Consider the following 25,324-nt stretch of genomic DNA (forward strand, 5'->3'; position numbering starts at 1 on the left):
GCGGTAGTTTGTGCATTCTTTGGCATTGCCTTTCTCTGGGATTGTAATGAAAACTGACCTTTTCCAGTCCTGTGGCCACTGCTGAGTTTTCCAAATTTGCTGGCATATTGAGTGCAGCACTTTCACAGCATCATCTTTCAGGATTTGAAGTAGCTCAACTGGAATTCCATCACCTCCACTAGCTTTGTTCGTAGTGATGCTTCCTAAGGCCCACTTGACTTCACATTCCAGGATGTTTGCTTCTAGGTGAGTGATCACACCATCATGATTATGTGGGTCATTAAGATCTTTTTTGCACAGTTCTTCTGTGTATTCTTGCCACCTCTTCTTAATATCTTCTGCTTCTGTTAAGTCCACACAGTTTTTGTCCTTTATTGTACCCATCTTTGCATGAAATATTCCCTTGGTATCTCTAATTTTCTTGAAGAGATCTCTAGTCTTTCCCATTCTGTTGTTTTCCTCTATTTCTTTGCACTGATCACTGAGGAAGGCTTTCTTATCTCTCCTTGATATTCTTTGGAATTCTGCATTCAAATGGGAATATCTTTCTTTTTGTCCTTTGCTTTTCACTTCTCTTCTTTTCACAGCTATTTGTAAGGCCTCCTCAGACAGCCATTTTGCTTTTTTGCATTTCTTTTTCTTGGGGATGGTCCTGATCCCTATCTCCTGAACAGTGTCATGAATCTCTGTCCATAGTTCATCAGACACTCTATCAGATTTAGTTCCTTAAATCTATTTCTCACTTCCACTGTATAATTGTAAGGGATATGATTTAGGTCATACCTGAATGGTCTAGTGGTTTTCCCTACTTTCTTCAATTTCAGTCTGAATTTGGCAATAAGGAGTTCATGATCTGAGCCACAGTCAGCTCCCTGTCTTGTTTTTGCTGACTGTATAGAGCTTCTCCATCTGTAGGTGCAAAGAATATATCTGCATATCTGAGGTTATTGATATTTCTCCTGGCAATCTTGATTCCAGCTTGTGCTTCATCCAGTCCTGCATTTCACATGATGTACTCTGCATATAAGTTAAATAAACGGGTGAAAATATACAGACTTGAGGTACTCCTTTCCTACTTTGGAACCAGTCCATTGTTCCATGTCCAGTTCTAACTGTTGCTTCTTGACCTGCACACAGATTTCTCACGAAGCAGGTAAACTGGTCTGATAGTCTCTTCTCTTTAAGAATTTTCCACAGTTTGTGGTGATCCACACAGTCAGAGGCTTTGGCATAGTCAATGAAGCAGATGTTTTTATGGAATTCTCTTTTCTATGATCCAGTGGATGTTGGTTCCTCTGCCTTTTCTAAAACCAGCTTGAACATCTGGAAGTTCTCAGTTCATGTACTATTGAAGCCTTGCTTGGGGAATTTTGGGCATTATTTTGCTAGTGTGTGAGACAAGTGCGATTGTGCGGTAATTTGAGCATTCTTTGGTATTGCCTTTCTTTGGGATTGGAATGAAAACAGACCTTTTCCAGTCCTGTGGCCACTGCTGTGTTTTCCAAATTTGCTGGTATATTGAGTGCAGCACTTTCACAGCATCATCTTTTAGTATTGAAATAGCTCAGCTGGAATTCCATCACCTCCACTAGCTTTTTCATAGTGATGCTTCCTAAGACCCACTTAATTTCACGCTCCATGATGTCTGACTAGGTTAGTGATCACACCATTGTGGTTATATGGGCCATTAAGATCTTTTTTGTATAGTTCTTCTGTGTTTTCTTGCCACCTCTTCTTAATATCTTCTGCTTGTTAGGTCCATACCATTTCTATCCTTTATTGTGCCCATCTTTGCATAAAATGTTCCCTTGGTATCTCTAATTTTCTTGAAAAGATCTGTAGTCTTTCCCATTCTATTGTTTTCCTCTGTTTCTTCGCATTGATCACTTAGGAAGGCTTTCTCATCTCTCCTTGCTATTCTTTGGAACTCTGCAATCAGATGAGTTTATCTTTCCTTTTCTTCTTTGTGTTTTGCTTCTCTTTTCAGCTATTTGCAAGGTCTCCTCAGACAACTAATTCTGCCTTTTTGCATTTCTTTTTCTTGGAAATGGTTTGGATCACTGCCTCTTCTACAGTATTACAAACCTCCATCCATAGTTCTTCAGGCACTCTATCAGATCTACTCCCTTGAATCCTTTTTTTTTTTTTTTCATTTATTTTTATTAGTTGGAGGCTAATTAGTTTACAATATTGTAGTGGTTTTTGCCATACATTGACATGAGTCAGTCATGGATTTACATATGTTCCCCATCCTGATCCCCCCTCCTACTCCCTTGAATCTATTTGTCACTTCCACTCTATAATCGTAAGGGATTTAAGTCATACCTGAATGGCCTAGTGTCTTTCCCTACTTTCTTCAATTTAAGTCTGAATTTGCAGTAAGTAGTTCATGATCTGAGCCACAGTCAGCTGTGGCTCAAATCCAATTGTAAATCACCCCATTTCCACCCTCTATGAAACATAATCACTTTTACCATAATCATTTCCATGTTTTTCTTTATAATTTTATAATCACAGTGTTCATCCCTAAACACATGCTTATTAATGAACTTCATGTAAATGGAAGGCTACAATAGGAAATATTTGGGCTCTGGCTTCTTTCCTTTAACATTGTATTGTGAGACTGATCCGTGTTGTTGCATGTATCTGTGATGTGTTCATTTCCATTACTGTGTAGTATTCCACTCCATGACAACCACAATTCAATGATCTCTTCCATAGTTGGACATTTCAATTGTTTCTATATCGGGGTTATTACAGATAATGCTCTTATGAGCATTCTTGTACATGTTTCCTGTTGGTTTGAGGCTCACTTTGTAGGCTATACACGTTAGTGGAAATGCTGTACCATAGCATATGGAATTTCCAACAGAGCAAATAACGGTAAGTGGTTTTTCAAAGTGAAAGTATCGAATTATACTCTCTACAGCAGTGTGTGCAAGTTCTTGTTGTTCTCATCCTCTCTGTCTCCCTAGTCTGTTTTCCAAAGGCTTCCCATTTTGGTCATTGAGGTACCTGGACCCCGTCCCAGGTGAAACAGAGACCAGAGTTTTTGGGGGCAGTTCTTGGGCTCCTAATGTCACCTGTAGTGCCCACAGGGCAGGAACTCCAGCTCCTAACTCACATTAGACCTTTCCTGAGGACTGACCAGGGGCTTCCCAGATGATGCCTGGGTAAAGAGTCCACCTGCTAATGCAGGAGACACAGCTTCAATCCGTGGGTCGGGAAGATTCCCTGGAGGAGGAAATGGCAACCCACCGCAGCATTCTTGCTGAGACAGTCCTATGGATAGAGGAGCCTGGGGTTGCAGGGGGTCAGACATGACTGAGCAACTGAGCACTGGGACTGAAAGTGAAAGAAAACTCCCTGGACGGCCCAGGCTGACTCACTTGTGGAGGGAGCAAGCACAGGCAAAGTCAGGATTGGCAAACTTGGAAACTGGACCAGCGTTTAGACATCTGTATCTTCTCTCTACATGGCCATTAATTAGCTCTGTTTTGGGCACACCCATTCACCTCTCTGTGCACCATTAGCTGCTTCTGGGAATGAGAAGAACCACTGATACCTGCCTACCTCCTAGGTGGGGCTCATCTGGGCATCACAAGATGACAGATAAGAAGGCCTCCAGAAAAGAATTCTAAAATGTGGGTCACATTGTGGTTTTTGCATTGCTTCCTGATTTTACCAATTAGAGTAATATACAAAACCACTTCTTCCCTTTATTTCCTCCTATCTATAAAATTTGTATGATGGATGCTTTACTTAGTTTTCCCAAAAGCCCAGCCAGAGCCTCTGGGGCTTCAAGCGGAGGAAGATAGCCATTCTGGTGAAGAGAAGACAGTACGGCTTCCTATCCGAGGCAAGTGTTACTTCCCAAAGAGTAGTTCACATCCCAATTCCCAGTGACAGTGGCAATCCCCTAGTTCCAGCTGTGGGGTGCCCTGTCATGCCAGACAGTGAGAACTCCTGGCTGATGATAGCCTCACAGGGGTTTCTATGCCACCTCTATCTCAGGAAGTGACGGGAGGAGGAAGCTAAGTACATTGGACCCCAAGTGGTGGGAACTGTGCTCTTGAAACAGGCTTTCTTATCCTTATTTTCCATTGGGGGAAACTGAGTCTCTGAGCAACAAAGCTCTCCCAAGATAATTTAGCTAATAAGAGCTGCAGAGTCTGCCAACACACCTAAGTCTATCCTGGTTCCAGAAGCCAGAGGCCTTTTGCTCTAGTTCTGTTTTAGAATTTTACTCTCCTGATTCCATATTGTTAGACTAGGAGTCTTTATGAATGGAATATTTCACAAAGTCCCTCAGTCAATAGCAAATTGGAGAATCTCCCCATAAAAGCTCTGAGCATCTATCAATTCAGGGTGAAAGTGGCTCAGTCGTGTCTGACTGTTTGCAACCCCGTGGACTGTAGCCCAACAGGCTCCTCTGACCATGGAATTCTCCAGGCCAGAATACTGGAGTAGGTAGCTGTTCCCTTCTCCAGGAGCTCTTCGCAACCCAGGGAATGAACCCAGGTCTCCCGTATTGCAGGCAGATTCTTTTATCGTACTGAGCCACCAAGGAAGCCCAATGCAGGGTGGGAGAGGGGCTAACAGAGTTTCTATTTCTGCCCTTTTCTGAGGCTTGACCATATCTCCTGTCATTGGAGGCCATGAGATGCCCCCATATTTTCCCACCCCTTTTATTTTTTTTTTAATTATTTTTATTTTTGGCTGTACTGGGTCTTAGTTGCTGCCCGTGGGCTTTCCCTAGTTTCAGCAAGTGGGGGCTTCTCTTTGTGCAGTGGTTTCTCTTGTTATGGAGCATGGGCTCCCGGGTGCACAGGCTTCAGTAGTTGTGGCCCATGGGCTTAGTTGCCAGCGGCATTTGGGATCTTCCCAGACCAGGGATCAAACCCGTGTCCCCTGCATTGGCAGGCAAATTCTCTACCACTGGACCACACAGGAAGACCCCACCCCTCTTTTGACTAAGCAGGGAGACTAGGTTTTTGTTTCTAGCAGTCACATGAACCCTGATTAAGATAGAAATGAACTGATCCAGTTCTTTAATCTCTTACTTTTCCAAACCCTTCCTGGATGCCTCAACGATGACATTTATGAAGTCTCAGACAACAAAAATGTCTCTATGGCTGGTCAAATCGAGGAGCACAAACAAGTTCCCCCAGCCTTGTCTCCTCTCGGCTCTGCTGTATGCATAATCTCTCCCAGCTGCCTCCCAGATTTGCAGGAAGCACAGCCTGGTGGGAGAGGCTTGGGTTTAGGTATGAGAGTGGAGTTTGAATCAGGGATCCACAGACGTGAGCGAGCAGCTTCATGTCATTGAATCTCAGTGTCTCCCCAGTGTACAATGGGAATAATAATATCTCCATCTGTAACAGTTTGTTAGGGCTGTCCTGATAAATACCATACAGTGGGTAGACAAGTCACAAAAATCTGTTTTCTCATAGCTCTGGAGGCTAGAAGTCAAAGATGAAGGTGTTAGCAGGGTTGGTTTCTCCCGAGGCTCTCTCTGACTCATAGATGGCTGTGTCTTCACAAGGCTGTCCCTCTGTCCTTTGTCTATGTCCTAATTGCCTCACCTTATAAGGACACAAGTCATATTGGGTTAGAGCTCATGCTAATGGCCTCATTTTAACTCAGTTACCTCTTCAAGGCCCCTATCTCCAAGCACAATCTCATTCTGAGATATTGGGGATTAGGATTTGTACATAAAATTTGGGGTGGAGGGGACATAATTCAGCCCAAAACACCATTGCAGGTTGTTTTTAAGGCTTTTAGAAGATGAACTAGCACAGAGGAGGTATAAATAAGGATGAAGACCTAGAGGTTCAACCCAGCCTCATTTACCCACCCTGGGAGCCCAGAACCCACTGGGTGGAGCAATTGCCTGGGAGCCAGGGTGGAGGAGATCAAGGCCTCAGGCAGAACTGATTGCAGAAGCCCCGCAAGGGTGCCCTGCTGGTCCAGGTTCCAGGGGAAACTGGCCCCTTCTGGAGCCCACAACTTGGGCTTTGCTCTGAAGATGGTGGGGAAGAATTCACTGAGGAATATGTTCAAGCTCAAAGTGATGAATGACTGTCTCCACAAATTAAAAACAATGCTTTTCTCTAGCCCAGTCACTTTTAGATATTTCAGATCTTTTCTGTGGCCTGGCACTATAGCCAAAATCCTATAGAACTTGATGAATCATTCAAATACAGAACCTGGGTGAAGGAGTAAATTTTTAAATAATCATCACCTGGTGCTTTTGGTGAACTGCCTTATACTTAAGGCAAACCAAATCATTATCATGAAATATATCAAAATACATCTCTTTCATGAGTGAATTACTGGTGTTTGTGTACCTGGAATAACATATATATTTTGCTTATTGAATGTTTACATTATAAGGAAAACATTTTTAAAATATTGAATGTCTGTAATCAGTTACTCCTAAGTTTTTTATACTATATCATAAATTTGTTCTTTTCCTGTGAATTTACAATTTCTAAATGGGGACCAGCAAGTGTAATACCAGGGGAAGAATAGATTTTACTAATCAAATGATGTCTTTGCTTTTGTAAATGAGAAGATTGTCTTATTTTTAACTAAATCTGGCAAATATTTCTTAGAAAACGTGTTCGGAAAGATTAATGCTGTGTTGTATATTAGATTTCCCCATCTGACTTATGAAATAGATTTGATCTTTGTCTCCTTAATTTCCTCTACTTTATGATTGTGGTTGTACTCTTTAAAAATACTGTATTATTTCATGCCTTTAAAAAAATGTTTAAAATAAGACCTGCAAAACATTGCAAATGGTTAAAAAAAGTAATGTGAAAATTTTACCTCAAAGAATTCTTAATGTTACAAGCGTTTAAGTTTGATGATGTCATTTTAACATGCACACTTTTAAAAGGATAGTTTATGTTTATCATAAACGTTGAAGAGCTTAGAAATAAAATTTCTGCTTAATTCATGAAAAAGAGTGGTAAATATTACTTTAATGTGAACCTCAGATTTCCAGAGACAACCTTCATTAAAATAGTATTTATTCACTCCTATTGTTCATGTAAAATGCAGAGTTTTCCTGGACATTCCAATATTTTGGTATCCAATCTCCAAAACTGAAACAGCATGTTCCAGTCTTGGGTGGGAATCTGTGGTCCTTGCCCTCGAGACTTGGGCTCCAGGAGGCGTGGACGGTGGCAGAAGGAACTCACTGGTCTCTAACAGAAGGACTTCACCCCTTCCAGGCTTGAGAATCCTGTTCTGTGCTGACAGCATTGTTCCAGCTGCCCCCACAGAGCCGCAATTCAGGCCCCAGGCTTGGCCCTGCCAAGTTCCCGGAGAGCCCTGGATCCTACGGAGTGGTCACTGGCCCCCAGTGCCAACCATGTGAAAAGAGGCCACTTTACATTTGATACAAAGCATCAGCCGGTCTCATTCACGGTGCCCGGAACATGCTAAGCTCCGGACGTGGAGCTGGAAAGTGGCACTTCAACACAAACTCCCTTTCCTGCCAACCCCACCCGCAAGGATTTCACAGGCGGAGAGGAACACGCGGAGGCTTGTCTTTTCCACCCCTTCTCTCCCCAGATGTCAGGAGAGGTTGTTCTGGGGAACAGCCCAAGAAAAGCCCTATTCTGCTCGCTCCTCCTCACCTGCCAAGCAGCCGTGGCCTGCAGGTGCCTGACCGAACCGCAGAGCTGCCAGGAAGTGTCCGGCCATTCACTCTGATTGAGAAGCCGCCTCCCCTGTGCCAAGTCCCAACTTTGGCAGCTCCATCCGTGGCGCCGGGTTTTCATGAGCAGCACCTGTCTGCCTCGCCTCCAAACCCCAGCTCCCACCCGCCGCTTCACACAAATGCAGGTGACCCCATGGCCGGGAGGGCCTCCCTCGGAGCCATGGTGCCTTCTCTTACAAAGCCCAGGCTTGTTTGAATCACTGCGCCTCAGAGAGGTCTGAGTCCCCGAAATAAGAGAAGCCAGCAGACGGATGATGATATTGCCCCAAATACTCCGTTTTTGTTTTTTTTTTAACAGATGGAGAAATTCAGGTGGAGCAAGAAGAAGAACCTGGGAGAGCATCATCAGGTGTAGGGGTTCTCAACTCTGGATGCAATTAGAATCAGCTGGAGGAACTTTAAAACATGAGATGTAGTCTGGTGTGGAGGAAAGGCATGACCCCTCAGTGGAGCCCATGCTGAGAATCCCTGATCTGGTTCAGCCCACTGGTTTTACAGAGGAGAAAAACTGAGGTCCTGACAGGAGGGACTTTTGAGATCCTTTTGTTGTTGTTCACTTGCTAAGTTGCGTCCGGCTCTTTGACACCCCGTGGACTGCCACACCCCAAGCTCCCCTGTCCTTCACTACCTCCCGAAGTTTGCTTGAACTTATGTCCACTGAGTCTGTGATGCCATCCAACCCTCTCACACTCTGTCACTCAGGCTGTTAATCTTGTCCAATTCCCCGGTTTTACAGGTGGGGAACTGAGGCCCAGAGAAGTTAAGCAGAGTCACCTGAGCCTCCATAGCAAGTGGGATGTATCTTAGTACTTCGGGCAGTTTGACTTCTGTCTTAGAATGGTTCTGCTTCTATCATATCTAGTTTTATTACCATAAAACTCTGCTTTAAACCCATCATGCTTCTCTACTGCTCAAGAAATAAAGTCTACATTCCATAACATGTCAAAGCCCTGTCACAACCTGGCCCCACTTACTTTTCTAAGAAAAGTATTAATACTCCCTTCATACACAGGCGAGTGGGTGGGGTCTATGCCCTGGTCGCCTCACTTTACAGGCTCCACTCTTGCCCTTTTCTATCTGTATCACACCTCACGGGACAGAGTCCACAGGCTTAAGGAGTCATGCTCAATGGTGTACTCTCGACCTTGGAATATCTCAAATTTACCTACAGCGCCTGTTAAGAAGACCTCTTCCTGATAAACGCAATAGTACTGCTAGGCCTGAGGGACAGCCGCACGGCATCTGTCCAGTGAGAGGTGAGAGAGGAGCTTTGGCTCCTCCTGGCCTGATGTTGGAGCTGGGCATGCAGGATGGATGTCGTCAGGTATGTACCCAAGTCTCCTCCCAGTGCAGGCTAGTCTAGAGTGGGAAAAGCAGAGAAGCAGGCTGCAGGCTGGGAGCTGGCTCCTCTATGTTCCAGAGAATCCAAGAATTCTAAATTCAAATGTTACCTTCTTGTCATGAAGGTGTATTTGTCAAGACAGGTGGATAAAACATATCTGACTGTTTTCTTTATAATTTTTATTTATTTTTGGCTGCAATGGGTCTTCATTGTAGCACGCAGGCCTCCTCTAGTTGTGGAAATCAGAGGCGACTCTTCAGTTGCAGTGCATGGGTTTCTGGTTGTGGTAGCTTCTCTCGTTGCAGAGCACAGGCTTGAGGCACATGAGCTTCAGTAATTGAGGCATGAGGGCTCAGTAGGGGTTGGCTGGCTCTAGGATGCATGGGCTTCAGCACTTGCGGTGCAGGGGCTTAGTTGCTCCGAGGCATGTGGAATCTACCCAGACCAGGGATCAAACCCGTGTCCCTTGGATTGGCAAGCACATTCTTATCCACTGTGCCACCAAGGAAGTCCTTCCTTATAAACTTTAAAGATTTACATATGGTATGTAGGCCTGATATTGAAGCTGAAGCTCCAATACTTTGGCCACCTGATGTGAAGAGCTGCTTCATTGGAAAAGACCCTGATGCTGGGGAAGATTGAGGGAAGGAGAAGGGGGTGATGGATGATGAGATGGTTGGATGGCATCATTGACTCAATGGACATGAGTTGGAGCAAACTCTGGGAAGATAGTGAAGAACAGGGAAGCCTGGCATACTGCAGTCCACAGGGTCACAAAGAGTCAGACCCAACTCAGCAGCTGAACAACAGCAAAGGCCTCCATTTGCATACTTGCCTTGACCCTGTGCAGGCTGGGGAGGTGGGTTGACCCTTGAGGGAATCAGGGAGAGAGGGATGGTAGTCAGTCTTGCTGTTGGAAGGTGAGTGGTGCAGCCCTCCAGTATGAATGAGATCTACACTGGCAATTCCTGGAAGGATCACAAGTGTACTTATGGTTAAAAAAAAATAAAATTATATATATATAGTGTTGATGTGATATGAAACCAGGATGTGGTTTCATTCAGGTCCTGGCTGGTGAGCACTTCCTTCCTTTCTCCCTGCAACACAATTCTTACAAACTCATGTTTTTAAATTCTGGTGAGGGCTTTCTTCTGTGTTGCAGATGGCTGTTTTCTCATTGTATCTCCCCATGGTGGAGACAGCAGAAAGCTCTCTGGGGTCCCTTTTATAAGGGCACTAATCCCATTCATGAGGGCTCTATCCTCATGACCTAATTACTTCTCAAAGGACACACCTCTTAATATTATCACACTGGGGATTAAGATTTCAACCTATGAATTTTAGTGTGTTGGGGGGGTGGACATATTCAGTCCATACAATGACTAATGATTTTCAGCAGCTCAAATCTAATTTTTTTTCAAACTGAAATAACTATAATCAGTTCCAGATCCTACTGGCCAGCCCGCCTTTCTCTACTGTTGTCTGCAAGGATAACTCAAGAGACCAGGAATCAGCCTGCAATCTAGATTCACTATGACACTGAATAGTGGAGATACTCAATGATGGTACAGCATTTGCCATTTCTGTTTATTCTCATCTTTTGGGAAATTCATCTCCTGCCTTCTTGCCACCCCTCTAGTCCCTTCTTCTCCAGTTGCACAGGCCATGAACATGCAAAGCCATCCCCACACCCTAGGAACTTTGACTCCCTGTTTCCCCTGCCAGGACCACTGACATTCTAAAGATATGTTCCTTCCCTCGCTTGAGTTTCTGTTCAAATGTTGTCTCATTGGTGATACTTCCTCTTTCCTTTGTAACTAAAGTAGCTCTTTGTCTACTTTCTCCCCTTAAGTTTTCTTCTTAACACCCCTCACTAACTGGCATTTCCACTGTCTGTAATTTACTAGTCTATTTAGTGTCTGTGTCCCAAGTGCCACAATAGCAAAGACTGTATCACTTCTATATCCCAAGTGCATGGAGGGTGCCTGGTAGACACTCAATAATCACTTATTAAATTTAATAAATTCTTATTGGTTACTCCCAGGGCTTCCCAGGCAGCAGTGGTAAAGAATTTGCCTACCAATGCAAGAGATGTGGGTTCGACCTCTGGGTCGAGAAGATCCCCTTTAGCGGAAATGACAACCCACTCCAGTATTCTTGCCTGGGAAATTCCACGGACAGAGGAGCCTGGTGAGCTACAGGCCATGGGGATGCAAAGGGCCAGACACGGCCGAACACATGCACATTGGTTAATCCTATCTAGACACATTGGCACAGCATAATTGCAAACATTTAGACATTTATTAATTTTCACAGGGTAGTTTTTAGATCATTAAATAAATGGTAGTTTTTACATCGTTTAGAGGCATCACAAAATGACACCCCACAAATAGGCGAATAAATCATAGACTGAGTGGATTTCATTATCTCCCCCAGGATCTCTAGTGCCTTCCCCAAACTGACCAAAGATACCTTTTCAGATCTGGCTTTGAAAAAAATCCAGGCTTCTCCTAAATGTGAGATGATTTCCTAAAGTTCACATAGCACACATTATTTTGGTTGTGTTGTATCAGTGAGACGAGTTCAGTTACAAGTGATCAGTTTTTAGCTTGAAATTTTAGTCCAAAACAACGATGAATAATAAGAAAAGCACCTTGTCGAAGTTGCACAAATGCTTTCTAAATAATTCCACTTGCTTTCTCGGAAACTTCGGGGAAAGAAGTGATTAGGAAACACTAGGGCTAGAATTCAGCCACAGCCCTGTCTTTCTTTAAAAAAAAAAGAAAAGTCAGTTGGAGTACCAGCTGTATAGGGCTGTCCATTGTCTGAGAAAAAAAAGTTTTAACCCCGGGGAGGAAAAACTAACACTGTCACTAGGATATGAAGAAACCATGGTGAAGAACTAGCCACAGCCAGGCCCCACAGAATGGCCGGCGGCATCTGCTCCGAGGGCCTTTATCAGCAGCCTTGTATGTTCTATTCAAGACTCTCAGAACGATTGTTGGCATGATGTAGACAAATTGACGCAAATTAGTTTAGCATGGGCTATGCAAAGTTTAAGCTTGTTGGGCGATGCACGTGGACCACATAGCAACAGCTCCCAACACTATGCAAAAGGTGTTGGAGGCAAAGCACTAACTACCCAGACTCTCCTCTTCCAGATTGGAAGCAGGATTTGCAAATCATTGGTAGAGGATGGGGGAGGCATTGGGGAGTCAGGAAGCTGGTAACAGAGAGTGGATCCCCTATACTGACCCTGAAGGCCAGTGAGGGCTGTGAAAAATATCTCCTGAAAGGGCCGCTTTCCCCATCGAAAACCGACTGCCTGTTATTTCATGGCCACAAATCCTCAAAGGATTGGCCCCCAAAGATTAAGGGGATTCCGCCACTTTGCTCTTTACTTTGGCTCAAATATCTCAAGACAATGCCTTTGGGGCTGGTGTCACACAGACCACCTAGAGGGGCCTTCTAATTGTATTTACAGTAATTTAATTACACCAGGGAGAGCTTCAGAAGGCAGGATTTACCACGATCGATACTATAGGTGTCGCTGGCAGTTTTAATCTGTTAAACCAACAGAGAAATGGTAAAAATAAAGCCACTCCAGAGTATAGAAACCACTTCATAAACTTTCTTTTTCTCTTATTTTTTCTTTTTCAAGAAGAATGGGAGGGTGAAGGAGACATTTTCCTGGGGTCCACAGCTTTCCCACTTTTGTTCATATTATTTTGTAGTCCATGCACACATTAAATCCATGTGAACACACACAGGAGTCTGGATATTATAAATGCACCACAGCCACGTACGTGTGTGTCTGCGTGTTTAATCAAATATATCTCGGAGAGTTATTTAAGAACTTGGTGGCAGTGGGGTTTCTGGGGAAGACACCTATGGGAATACTGGGTTGGGATGGGAGACAGACTTGCTTTTAATCTCATTCCCATTTGTTTGTTCTGCTGCTTTAAAAAAGTTTTTTACACCAAATATTTAAAATAGTTTTCAAATGAATCCATAAGGAAGCTTTTGACAAATATTAAATCACAAAATTCAGCAATCTGTATAAAATTTAGATTGTTTGGCTAACTACCTAGCATTGGTTGGTAACTTTCCCTTGGAGCTTTAGCTTTCCTACCGGTAAAGTGTTTGGGAATGAACCAATTACCCCGGAAAGCCTCTTCCCCTCTGTGAGATTAACTGGAGTCTAAAAACAGCATGTGCTGTTACTGCCATCTAGCAGTTCAACTGGGACCATGTGGGTCCAGCTTTTCCTAGGCCTTTAAAAGAAGTCTGGGGCTATTATTCAATACACAAAGACATCATTGGCTATGCAGACATCCTGCAGTCCCTAAGTGCCTTCTGGAGCAGCAGAGATTTTAAACATATAAATAAATCCTTAGATACTTAAAAAATAGTTCTCTATCTAAAAACTGTTAGAACAAATTAATTCAGTAAAGTTGAAGGATATAAAATCAATATACAAAATCAGTTGTTTTCCTTTACACAAATAACTATCGGAGAAATTAAGAAAACAATCCTATTTACAATTGCATTATAAAAAATAAGATACCTGGGATACCAAGGAGGTGAAAGACCTTCATATTGAAAACTACAACACATTAACAAAAGAAATTGAGTGGACACAATTAAGTGGAAAGATAGTGCACTCATGGATTAGAAAATTAATACTGTTAAAATGGCCACACTACCCAACAATCTACAGATGCAGTGCAATCTGTATTCAAATTCCAATGGTATTTTTCACATAAATAGAACAAACTATCCTCAAATTTGTATGGAACCATAAAAGACCCGAAATAGCCAATGCAATCTTGAGAAAGAAAAACAAGCCTGGAGGCATCATGATCCCTGATTTGAAACTAAATAACAAAGCTACAGTAATTTAAAAAGTATGGTATTGGCATAAGAACTAACTCAGAGATAATGGAGCAGAAGAGAGAGCCCAGAAATAAACCCAAGCATATATAGTAAATTAACTTACAGCAAACGAGCTAAGAATATACAATAAGGGAGGGTCTCGTCAATAAATACATTGGGAAAACTGGACAGCTACACACAAAAGAATAAAACAATCCCTGTCTTATATCACACACTGTCTTACATTGTACATAAAAATTAACTCAAAGTGGATTAACAACTTAAATGTAAGATATGAAACCATAAAAATTCCAGAAGGAAACACAGGCTACAAACTCTTGATACAGGTCTTGGAAATAATTTTTTGAATCTGATACCAAAAGCAAAGAAAACAAAAACAAAAATAAACAAGTGGGACTACATCCAACTAAAAAGCTTTTGCATAGCAAAAGAGAAGATCCACAAAATGAAAAAGCAGTTTACTAAATGGAAGAAAATAATTCCAAATCATACATATGATAAGGGGTTAATATCCAAAATACAAAGAACTCAAGCTGCTCAATAGAGAAAACAAAACCCAAGCAATCTGATTTTAAAATGAGCAGAAGATATGAATATACATTTTTCCAAAGATGATCTACAGATAGCCAATGGGCACCTGAAAGACGCTCAACATTATTAATCATTGTTGTTACTGGCCAACTAAGTCATGTCCAACTCTTTTGCAACCCCATGGACTATGGCATACAATGCTTCTCTGTTCATGGGATTTCCCAGGCAAGAATACTGGAGTGGGTTACCATCTCCTTCTCCAGGGAATATTCCTGACCCAGGAATTGAACCCATGTCTCCTGCTTGGCAGGCAGATTCTTTACCACTGATCCACCTATGAAGCTCTATTAATCATTAGGGAAGTGTTAAGTCAAAATACAATGAACTGTCTACTCCACACAAGTTAGAAAGGCTATTATCAAAAAGACAAGGACTGACAAATGTTGGTAAGTGTGTGGAGAAAAGGGAACCCTATGCACTGTTGATGGAAATGTAAATTGGAACAACCACCATGGAAAATGGTAGGAAGTTTCCTCAAAAAATTAAAAACAGAACTACCATACAATCCATTTCTGGGTATTTATCTGAAGAAATTTAAAAACTAATTTGAAAAGATAGATGCATTTCCATGTTCACTGAAGCTTTATTTACAATAGCCAAGATGTGAAAACAACCTAAGTGTCCATGAGTGAATGAATGGTTAAAGAACTTGTGAATATATATACACATGCATGTATGTATATTCATAAAAAGGAAATCTTCCCATCTGTGATAATATGATAATTGAGGGCACTATGCTAAGTGAGATAAGTCAGACAGAGACAGACAAATAACATATGATCTTTCACATGTACAATCTAAAAAACAAAAACAAACCGAGAAACCCCACCAAAACCCAACCATATAGATACAGAGAATAGATTGGTGGCCAGAGGTGGGGAGCTGGAGGAGGAGGGTTGTAGGAGAAATGGGTGAAATGTGGGATTTTTTTTTTTTTTTATAAATTGAATTTAAAAAAAATTTAGATAGTTTTGAGCCTATAATATTTGACTAACTATTAAACCCTCACTGCAATTTACTAGCCTCAAGGGCCTCTGTTAACAAGTATTTGTTGGGTATCAACTATGTGTGGAGGGCAACATACAGATGTGCATGTGGTAAGAAGAGGCAGAAATCTGGTATCCTGGAGCTCAGACACTGCAGCCCTCTAAGGACAGTCTCAGACCTTCTGGAGGTATATTCCCAGTTAGCCCACGCCTCTCCAGAAGCTAGCATGGTACTGGCATAAATCAGGAACTTAACAAATTCTTGTTTCCAGTGAATGAATGAGCTAGATTTGAATTCATATTTTCTGCTTATGAGAGCATTTTTTTCTCTGAGCCTCCATTTCCTGGCCTGCAAAACAGAAGTAATCCTTGCCCCTAATTGTGAAGGTCCAGTGATTAACAAAGGGCAATGCCTCTGTCAAATGGAAAACATTTTTTAAAGGAGATGGGGTAGGGGACTCTCCATAATTTGAGACTCATCGGAACATTTATTTTGCGTGACTATAGACATATATTCTTTACTCCCAAGGCTGGTATTTCCATCTGAGAATTAGAAAATGTTTTCCACCATGTATTCTAAGTTTACTTGATTAGCTAAAGGAGATACTGTGGAAATAGCCCACAGAGGTTGTTCTCACCATCTTTTCCCTTGACTTGCCCTTTAAGCAAATGAATACGTTGTGTTCTTTGTTTATACTGCATCTCCAGGTTTCCATATAGATAAACTGGAGGAGTAAAATTAAACTCAGCAGTCTCTTACTTTTAACACAGATTCTAACAAGTAAAATTGTCCAGCACAGACACAAGGACAGGTCTAATGCGGTGAAGAAACCATGATATGCTGCCACCTGTCGGTGATGCATTAAATTATCTTAAATTTTAAACAAAGCTGAAGTCAAGTATTAAAATAATGTTAACTACAACCTAAAGGACTTGCATACATATTTACAGTTAGAAATTCATTACAGTGCCAAGGGGAAAGAGATCTTTTCTCCCAAAGTAATAACAGTTGACTCTTAAGCATTTATTACCAAATGCTTACATGTATTCTCCAAATTAAATCCTCACATCCAACTTAAGCCAAGCTTCTTTGATGATCCCACGCCTGCCCCCCTTTATAGATGAGGAAACTTATAATCATGGAGGTAATGACCTGGGTCACATGGCTGGGAAGTAACAGAGGCAGAACTCAAGTCCGGTCCTTTCTGACTCCAGGGCCTAAACATTGACAGTGACATGTACCCTCTGCTGGTGTATTCTTTGCTTAATTTCCTTGTTTCTGGTTAGAAAAGTACTTAACACCTTTGTCGAAATTGTTTAAATTTAAAAAAAAAAGAAGTTGTTTAAATTATAATGGAAATAAAAATAACTTGAGACCCTACAACTTAAAATCAATGGTAACATTTTGTACATATCTATCAAGTATTTCTAATGCTTATATTGTATACATATTTGTACTTTTATGTATAAATTTTGTCAAAACAATAGATCTCCTTTCCAGTTATTTATTTTTTTCCTTTACTTTTAAAATTCATTCATCTATTCAATTAAACTTAGCAAATACTTACTTTGTGTCAGGTAGAGATATAGTGGATGAGACTAAAAAACAAAAACGACATGATCACCACGCTTGTGAAGCTAATAAGCTAGAAGAAATATACAAATAATCACAAAGAGATTAAATGCTCTAGAGAAAAACTGTTTCAGGAGACTAGGTGACAAGCGACACTAGCCTACACTGTGCAACCACAGAAGGTTTCCTTGGGGAAGAGATGCTTAGAAAGAAAGGTATGGACAATTCATGCACCTCATTCCCCTACCCCCACAACCAACGTTAAGAGCAATCGGCTTCACGGAGGGGAAAACCTGCCCTCTCCATTCCCCTCCCCGTAGACAAAAGAGTAAGAATTAGATGTTATTTTTTTCTTATTGCCGGCACCTTGATATTTGCGACCATCCTTCTCTCGTCCTTAGGAAAAACGTCTTCCCCATAAACATTGCATTTCCACTCCTACTGCTAAAGGGATCTAGAGGTCTATCCCCAGCTGTTGGGACCTCTACTGGCGGAGATCTAGAATCTACAGTTTTCAGCTGAGGACCTAGCGTCAGTTCCTGGGTGACAGAAAAAGACCTGCCTAACAATTAATTGCATGATTGGTTCTCAATCCTAACAGTATATTCAAATCAGCAGAGCTGTGGCCCTCGGCCTCAGCAGTTGTGATTTAAGCGGTCTGGGAAAGTGCCTGGGTCTCGGGTTTTGTTTTGTTTTGTTTTTAAGCTACCAATGTGAAAAGGAAGCTGACAACACAACTTCATTTTTTATATTTCTGTAGCATTTAAAGCTGTTATCTTCTTCCTTCTCCCACGCTCTTATAACTTCTTTCTTTCCTTGGTTTCTGATGCTTCGTAGAATGTTTAATACTTGAGAGGACTTTAGTTTCCTCTCATTGTTTCCTTTTTCAGTTTTCTTGGCAACTTTTCTTTGTTTTTTATATTAATTTCAGATTCAAGTTGTATAGATTTTTTTTTTAAATGGTTGATATTTTCATTGGAATCAGGTTACGTGAATAGGTGAACAGTTATAATCTTTCTGATGTTCAAATTGTCCTATCTTTTCCATTGAAAATCACTTTAAATTGGTTTGAATTCTTTCTAAATTAAAAGAATGGTTATAAAATATTTCAGACATACACAAAAGTGAAGAGACTACAACAACACATTACTCTCACGTACACGACATCCAACTTTAATGATTCTCAACTAATCATCGCTCTTAATATCAATAAGAAGTGCTGGGGAGGATACAGAGAAAAAAGAACCATCATATACTCTTGGTAGTAATGTAAATTAGTGCAGCCACTGTGGAACACTTTTCAGGTTTCTCAAAAAGCTAAAAATAGAGTTACCATATGATCCAGTAATTCCACTCCTGGGCATATATCCAAAAAACAGAAAATAAAAATTCAAAAAGATATCTGCACTCCCATGTTCAATCAGCATTTACAATAGACAAAACATGGAAACAATTGAAACGTTCACCAATGAATGAAGGATAAAGAAAATGTGGTATTCTAAATGTGAGACCAGGCACTATAAAACACTTAGAGGAAAATACAGGCAGAAAATTCTCTGACATAAATTGCAGCAATATTTTTTTGATTTGTTTCCCAAAATAATGAAAATAAAAACAAAAATAAACAAATGGGACCTACTTAAACTCAAAAGCTTTTGCACAGCAAAGTAAATAGTAAACAAGATGAAAAGACAACCCATAGCTTGGGAGAAAATATTTGCAAGTGATGTGACTGATAATGGATTAGTCTCCAAAATTTATAAACAGTTCATGATGCATCAAAACAAAAAATCCACTCAAAAAATGGGCAGAAGACCTAAATAGACATTTCTCCAAAGAAGACATATAGATGGTCAAAAGGCACATGAAAAGATGTTCAACACTGCTAATTATGAAAGAAATACAAACTAAAACTACAATGAGATATTACTCACACCAGTCAAAATGGCTATCATCAAAACTGTAAGTTCAGTTCAGTTCAGTTCAGTTGCTCAGTTGTGTCTGACTCTTTGCCACCCCATGAACTGCAGCACGCCAGGCCTCCCTGTCCATCACCAGCTCCTGGAGTTTACCCAAACTCATCTCCATTGAGTTGGTGATGCCATCCAACCATCTCATCCTCTGTCGTCCCCTTCTCCTCTTGCCCTCAACCCTTCCCAACATCAGGGTCTTTTCAAATGAATCAGCTCTTTGCATCAGGTGGCCAAAATATTGGAGTTTCAGCTTCAACATCAGTCCTTCCAATGAACACCCAGGATTGATTTCCTTTAGGATGGACTGATTGGATCTCCTTGCAGTCCAAGGGAGTCTCAAGAGTCTTCTCCAACACCACAGTTCAAAAGCATCAATTCTTCAGTGCTCAGCTTTCTTTATAGTCCAACTCTTTCATCCATACATGACTACTGGAAAAACCATAGCCTTGACTAGACAGAACTTTGTTGACAAATAAGGAAAGCTAAGTGCCAAAAAATTGATGCTTTTGAACTGTGGTGTTGGAGAAGACTCTTGAGAGTCCCTTGGACTGTAAGGAGAGCAAATCGGTCAATTGTAAAGGAAATCAGTCCTGAATATTCATTGGAAGGACTGATGCTGAAGCTGAAACTCCAATACTTTGGCCACCTAATGCAAAGAACGGACTCATTGGAAAAGGCCCTGATGCCGGGAAAGATTGAAGGCAGGAGGAGAAGGGGATGATAAAGGATGAGATGGTTGGATGGCATCACTGACTTGATGGACATGAGTTTGAGTAAGCTCTGGGAGTTGGAGATGGACAGGGAAGCCTGGAGTACTGCAGTTCCTGGGGCTCGCAAAGAGTCGGACACAACTGAGTGACTGAACTGGCTGAAAAAATCCTCAAACCGTAAATGCTGGAGAGAGTGTGGAGAGAAGGGAAGTCTCCCACACTTTTGGTGGGAGTGTAAACTGGTATAGTCACTATGGAGAACAGTATGGAGGTTCCTAAAAAAATTAAAACTAGAGCTACCACGTGTCCCTGCAATCCTACTCCTGGGCGTATATCCTTTCAAACCTTTCAACATGGCTTGAACCCCAATGTTCATTGCGGCACTGTTTATAATAGGCAAGACATAGAGGTGACCTAAACATCCACTGACAGAGGAACGGATAAAGAAGGTGTGGTACATATATGCGATGGAATATTTATTACTCAGCCGTTAAAAAGAGTGAAACAATGCCCTTTGCAGCAACATGGATGGGCCTGGATAGTGTCACAGTGAGTGAAGTAAGTCAGACAGAGAAGGAGAAATATCGTATGACATTCCTTATTTATGAAATCTAAAAAGAAATGATACAAATGATCTTACTTACAAAACAGAGACGCACAGACTTAGAGAACAAACTTACGGTTGTCAGGGGGAATGGATAGTTAGGGAGTTTGGGATGGACATGTACACACTGCTATATTTAAAATGGATAACCAACAAGGACCTTCTATATAGCACATGGAACTCTGCTAAAGGTTAGGTGGCAATCTGGAGGGGAGGGAGGTTTGGGAGAGAATGGATATATGTATATATATATAGCTGAGTCCCTTCATTGTTCACCTGAAATGATCACAACATTGTTAATTGACTATACCCCAATACAAAATAAGAAGTTAAAAAAAAAAAAAGAAAATGTGGTATACATATATAATAGAATACTATTCAGTCAGGAAAAAAGCCATTTGCAACAGCATGGACGGACCTTAAGAACATTATGCTTAGTGAAATAGGCCAGAGAGGGAAAGACAAATACTGGATTTCATTTATATGTGCAATCTTAAAAAAAAATCCTGAACTCATAGATATTGAGAATAGATTGGGATGGGTAGATAAAATGGGTGAAGGTGGTCAAAAGGTACAAATTTCCAGTTACAAGATAAACAAGTGCTGAAGATGTAATGCATCATATGACAACTGTAGTTAACAATAGTATGCTGTATATTGAAAAACTGCTAAGAGTAGATCTTAAAAGTTCTAATTATAAGAAAAAAATGTAATTATGTGTAACGAATGTTAACTAAACTTATTGGGGTGATCATTTTGCAATACAATATACATGTCAAATCAATATGTTGTAAATCTAAAACTAATGCAGTACTATATGTCAATTATAAGTGAAAGAAAGTGAAGTCGCTCAGTTGTGTCCGACTCTTTGTGACCCCATGGACTGTAGCCCACCAGGCTCCTCCATCCATGGAATTTTCTAAGCAAGAGTACTGGAGTGGGTTGCTATTCCCTCCTCCAGAGGATCTTCCCAACCCAGGGATCGAACCGGGTCTCCTGCATTGCGGGAAGATGCTTTACTGTCTGAGCCACCAGGGAATCAATTATAAATCAACTTAAAAATATTTGCCTTTTCTGGAAGTTTCACATAAATGAAATCATATGGTATGTAATCTTTTCCATCTGGCTTCTTTCACAGGTGGGAAACATTACTGAAGGATGTCAAAGCATGTCACTAATCATACCTCCTAGATTCACTGGCAGAGGCAAATAGGAAGTATTGACAAAGAATTATCAGAATATTGGAGTAAGGCTGATAACTTTTGAAAATAGGGACATCAGAGTAAACTTGAAAAAGATTTATGAAAAAGACGATATGAGTAAGCTCGATATAACTGACATGAGTTGAAAAATTGCTTCTGTTTATTAACATTTAGATGAGGTGTAACAACTGTATCTTTAATTCTAGACTAAGTAATTTCCAGAATTGAAAATCCATTATAGATATATGGTCACTTTTGAGTAAATTTCATGCATTGTGATATTTTTTTGCTCAATAATAAAATGATATAATTCTATATTTATTAATTAGCATGCTCCTTTGGGTCTCAAGTTCTCATTTCTACACACACAGCAACAATGGAAACAGTGATAGACTTTATTTTTGGGGGTTCCAAAATCACTACAGATGGTGACCACAGCCATGAAATTAAAAGACGTTTGCTCCTTGGAAGAAAAGTTATGACCAGCCTAGACAACATATTAAAAAGCAGAGACATTACTTTGCCCACAAAGGTCCATATAGTTAAAGCTTTGGTTTTTCCAGTCATGTATGGATGTAAGTAGTCATGTGAGAGTTGGACTATAAAGAAAGCTGAGCGCTGAAGAATTGATGCTTCTGAACTGTGGTGTTGGAGAAGACTCTTGAGACTCCCTTGGACAGCAAGGCAATCCAACCAGTCCATCCTAAAGGAGATCAGCCCTGAATATTCATTGGAAGGACTGATGTTGAAGCTGAAACTCCAATACTTTGGCCACCTGATTCGAAGAACTGACTCATTGCAAAAGACCCTGATGCTGAGATTGATTGAAGGCAGGAGGAGAAGGGGATGACAGGGGATAAGATGGTTAGATGGCATCACCAACTCAATGGACGTCAGTTTGAGTAAGCTCCGGGAGTTGGTGATGGACAGGGAGGCCTGGTGTACTGCAGTCCACGGGGTCACAAAGAGTCAGACATGACTGGGCCACTGAACTGAACTGAACTGAAGATATACAGTCTATTCTCATTATTCCTGGTAGTTATGTTCTATAAAGTTGCTTCAAAACACTGAATTAGTGAGTTCTGAATTACTGTCCCTAAAGGAAATATAGGATTAGGTTCTTGCAAAATGTTATTTTCATCAACTAATCAATACATAATCTTGCTTTTTGTGTGTGTGAGTTTGTTTAAAGATGCCTTATTTAAAATATATTGTTGATTCATTAAGACTGAACTCATGGCAAACAGCACTATAATTTATGCCTGAATGAAGCTTATCTAATATATGTATTTTCTCCATAAAGTACATCACAACCTTCTCATGTTTAGGAACAGTAGATAACATCCTAGTCCTATGCTTGATGCTATTTTAAACAAAATCATGAACAAAAAGCACAAAACAGTGAAAACTATGGCAAAAAGGACACTTGTGTACAGCAAAAGTGCTGAAACAAGAAGGCAGAGTGTCGCCTTGTTTGACCTCAGCTGGGAACATGTTTGTTGGGTGACTCAAGTTTTTTGCTTTTCTGCACATGTACATGTCTTTCATGACCAAGGAGTCACTGTCTTGATCTGGAGTTACAAATAAGTTTCAGCAAGTAAGCAAATATGGAAAATGTGGAATCCATGAATAATAAGAATTAACTATACTGTGTTTTATTTATTCATCAACTGATGGACAGCACCTAGACTTTGATTCACCATGTCATATTGTCTGGTCACATCATCTTGAAATTCAGGTTTAATGTACTCAAGGCTCAGAACTCTTGAAGGAAGAGGGGAGGGGTATAATTAAGGTACCCTAACAGAGACCACCTGAGTCAAGAGGATTGGAGGTTGCAATTTTCACAAGTATAGATGCACTGAAAGGGTTATCTTGCTCAATCCTGTCACTGCTATAATCGATTCTCCTAAGAAGCAATGGGCGGTGGGACTAGTGGTCTATTTTGGGACTATTTAAGTAGCACGAAGGCTCTGAAAGGCTAATTAATCTCTTGGCAAATAAATGATTAGACCCTATGTAAGAATGTGCCCTCAAATCAAGGATGGAAAGTAGGTCAAGCAGTTACAAATGAGAAGTTTTTTCTTGGCAGTTTTAGATCTAGGAAGTGATTAATGTTGGCTCCTCTACACTTTGGTGAAAGATGTGTGGCTATTGCTCTCACATTCAAGGTGAGTATAAAGGACAGATTTTTCAGCCCAGGCTGGATGCACAAGACAAGTGCTCGGGCCTGGTGCACTGGGAAGACCCAGAGGAATTGGGTGGAGAGGGAGGTGGGATGGGGGATCGGAATGGGGAATACATGTAAATCCATGGCTGATTCATGTCAATGTATGACAAAAACCACTACAATATTGTAAAGTAATTAGCCTCCAACTAATAAAAATAAATGGAAAAAAAAAAGGACAGATTTTTAAAGTTGCCCTAAAACAGGATTTTCTCTCTGAGAACTCATTTGCCTTTGCATATTGTTTGGTATCAGAATTTTATGTAAAGAGAAATCCACCTACCTGGATTACAGAGAATTTGATTTAGCATGCTACTAATAAATACCCTCAGGCTTTTCATTTACCTCAGTAAAAGGGATCATACACCTTAGAATGCATACAGCACTGCCTAAACCATAGTTGCGCAACTGTTCCCAAAGACCAAAATGAGAGGTTCTCTGATTGTAGTGCACACAAATCCCAGGCAAACTGTACTGTGTTCTGGGGTCACGTGAACAAAGTTGACATGGAAGTCTCCCATCTCATGGTAAATATACATGCTGTTTCATTCTGACTATTCTAGACAATAAAGACCCTATGGTTCAACTTTGGATTCTTTTTGTTTTTTTAAAGCTCCACTTTGCCCATCTCTCTTTATTTTTTGCCCATGCCACACCAAACCAAAGGTTGAACCCAGGTGATGGCAGTGAAAGCACTGAGTCCTAACCACTGGACCACCAGGGAATTTCCCATTAAGTCTTTACCATTGAAAGGCTTATGCTTGGTGAGCTATGCTATCATTCTACGCTTTTTATTAGTCCCTTCCATGGATCTACCACCTATACTAGATATACATGGAAAACAGTAATCATTCTACTCTGCCTATGTATAAGTATCCAACTCAAGTTCTAATAAAAGTAGGTACTTAATAATTATTTAAAAGATAACTTCCTCTCTCTTTCCTGTCCCAAAAGGTTTCTGCAGCCCACTTTCATATTTATCTTTTCTGCATTCATTCAGTACTCATTTTATGGCCACTCATAGGGGCTTCCCAGGGGCTTCCTTGATGGCTCAGAAGGTAAAGAATCTGCCTGCAGTGTGGGAGACCTGGGTACGATTCCTGGGTCGGGAAGATCCCCTGGAGAATGAACTGGCAACCGACTCCAGTATACTCGCCTGGAGAATCCCATGGACAGAGGACCCTGGTGGACCATAGGGTCTCAAAGAGTTGGACACAATTCTCTGGAGAGAATTGAAGAGCTGGGAAACAGAACTAATGCCAAAGAGGAACTTGAGTGACTAGATGACATGATATATACTATCCTTCAATGATAGATAAATGCTTAATGTCCATGTCTTTCTCAATAGTGTAAACCCCTTAAAGAATAAGATTTATATCATCTATCTTCTAGTGTTAGACACATGGAAAGTGTGTGAGAAATGCTCAGTGTTTTGCTTAGATTCTCCTGGCTACAAGGAATAAAGGCTACGTTCCCTCAAGTAGTGCG

Source organism: Muntiacus reevesi, chromosome 1 (assembly GCF_963930625.1).
Source record: "Muntiacus reevesi chromosome 1, mMunRee1.1, whole genome shotgun sequence".
NCBI lineage: Eukaryota > Metazoa > Chordata > Mammalia > Artiodactyla > Cervidae > Muntiacus > Muntiacus reevesi.